Source organism: Pinus tabuliformis, chromosome 2_2, assembly GCF_031772625.1.
Source record: "Pinus tabuliformis cultivar Carrire ecotype Pingquan chromosome 2_2, CPIR1, whole genome shotgun sequence".
NCBI lineage: Eukaryota > Viridiplantae > Streptophyta > Pinopsida > Pinales > Pinaceae > Pinus > Pinus tabuliformis.
The window spans coordinates 1,049,412,437-1,049,415,429 of record NC_142300.1 but is presented as its reverse complement, the minus strand read 5'-3'; positions in this window follow the sequence as shown (position 1 = coordinate 1,049,415,429).

The window sequence follows — 2,993 nt, the reverse complement described above, 5'->3', positions numbered from 1 at the left end:
GGCTATAGGAAACTTAATAAGGATCCTTTAAAGAAGATCTCCAAAAGTGTGGCTCTTGTGATAAAAACTTAATAACGATCCTTTAAAGAAGATCTCCAAAAGTGTGGCTCTTGTGATAAAATCCAGTAGCTCAGTTATCTCTTTTAGTCATAAGCTTATGAAAGTAGCTCTCTTGCCCCCATAATCTATCACCTTCCAAAGATTCATAAGAAATATTTAGCCCTATATTCTTGCTAAATATTTAGCCCAAAAGCTTAAACCCCTTGTTGGCCTTACACAATCCTTTGTCAAGGACTCCTCATCATTTATCAATGAATTAAAGGGCATAAAATTGGATCCTGATGACAAACTTGTGAGTTTCGATGTTGTCTCCCTCTACACCAATATCCCTATTAATGAGGCCATTGAAATCTCAAGCATATTATGGCTAGATTAGTTGGTATTTGTCTCACCTCTACTTTCTTCTCTTTTGATGGGGACTTCTATGAAAAACCTGTGAGGTTGCTATGGGTTCGCCCCTCTCACCTCTGAGGGTTAATATATTCATGGAATAATTTTTTATTTTTATTTTTTAAATATTTTTAAAATTATATATTAATTATTGGATTTTAAAAAATAAATTATTTAGATATTTAAAACTAAATTATTTATATATATATTTGTTAAGGGAAAAATTTTATTTAATATAAAATATTAGAGTTTCAATGATTAACTTATTTTAAATATTATATTATATTAATTATAATATAAAAATTAAATTATTATAATATTTGTATATTTTTTTGAAGTTATAAAGAAACTATTATAAGATTATTATGATTACATTTTGACTATAACTTATTTTATATACTATTAAAATGAATTTTGAAAAATGGTATAACTACACTATTTTTTAAAATTTATTATAAGTTTATAATGTGTAATTTCTTTTGAAGATTACACATTCTATTTAAGTTTATCAACATAATTAAAATGTATTTGCAAAAACTACATGCATTGAAAATATTATAATCATATATAAAATGTAAATTAGGATTTAAATTTGATGTGTGTATTCTTATTTTTTCTATAGGTAAATATTAAATACTAATCACTTTACAATTTACATATTAGTGACACTATATATTTAATTTTTGAAACCATAAATTTAAAGAATGAGTTAAAAGTATAACCATCTATATATATATATAATAGAAAAGGGGAATGATCTTATGCAATACGGACAATAATAACGCCCGAAGATAATATTGCATAATAAGAACAAAATAACCCATGTTGTTGATATTCCATGATAAGTATACACTCACTCATAATTGGTCTTTGAACTGGTTGAAAAAAATCACATCTCCATGACAACTCTACACATTCCCACTTAAATTAGAACATTAAAACAAGAAACTTAAAAGTTGAGATTCATTGATTTATTTATAAAACATTAATCTATGATACAATAAATATAATAAAACCAATGTTTTTTTGTTCGTAGGAATGACATAATAATTTATTTAAATGTTTTTTTATGAATGAGATAATAATTTTTTTTTGTTTATTTTCATCATATAAATATGAATGAGATGATTTTTTTTTTCATATTTTTTTTTTTATTATTTTTTTTATTTTTAGAATTTGTACTTAATTTTTTAAAATTAAGTGTTAATAGGAGAAAGATAAATCTAAATTTTATAAAAAAAAAAAAATCTAGCAAATTTATACCGAATATACATGAATATATATACTTATATTGTATTAATGCTTCCATGTAAAATTAGTTTTCACTGAGAAGGTCTAAAAGTGGAGAATACTAGATAAACACTACGAGATTATGTGAATGATATTAAGGGAAATACATCATCTTACAAGGTTGATACTCTCTATGGCCAACTTGAACCAAGTTGAAATTATTTACTCTATGTACAAATCTCACTATCTTATACTCATTAAGTACACATCACCTAAACCAACTAGAGAGATGGTGCTACATATGATTAAAACTGCAAATCATCAATCGTGTAGAAATCACTTATCTGTTTCGGAGAGAAAAAATAGCTAGGGCACTACTTCTTATATATAAGCGATATAGTTGTGCACACTATTTGAATCAGGGCGAGAAGAACTATAACAATTTCCACCCCCAAAGCTGAAGCTTTCCACGACGGTGAGAAATGATATTAGACGAGCTCTTCAAGATTGACCCTAATTTTATTTTTGTAGTCTACATTTACATCTTTTCTCAGTCCATCAAAGACATTTTCCATACTCACGGCCCCAACATCCTTGCATAGACCATTGAAAAGGTCGTAAACCTCTTTGTCACTCCCACGTAGTTTTGTAAGGATTCCCATTGATCTTAGCAAAGCCACATCTTTTTGTCAATTGATTAACTTTTACAAGAGATGCATGTAAGTACTCACGTAATTGATTTCTAATGGCTTGCACATCTCAAAATCGATTAAGTTACGGAATAGTAACTTGTGCTATATGTGGTAGAGACGAGAGGAAGATAGATTATGGCCCTCTTTCGATCAAACGTAATCCTACTTATGCCTCTATTGCATGGTTGAAATTTGAGCCCACCATTTTTTAGGTCTACTACAGGTGGGATGGTTTTGAAGTCATGATGGCTTTGTTTTTATCTTGGAGCATTAGAAGGAATTTTCCAATACATCTTTTAATGGAGATGATATACACACCTTGATCTATAAGCTTAGCATGACTGGAAGGTTGATATATAATAAGTTGGTCTATAGTCTTTTGGAGAAAGGCTTAAATTTTTCCCTTGCTCCTAGAATGATCTTGATTAATGATATTGTTTGTGACATTGACTATGGTATTAGAGACTCACTGAACATCACTAAATATATCATCAGACATGACTGTGATGTTATCCTTAGAAAGAAAAAACCCCAAGATCAACATTAGCAAACTTGAGTTTGACACTCTCAAGTCGTTAAACAATAATAAGGACATTGTTGTTATGAAAGCCTACAAGGTTG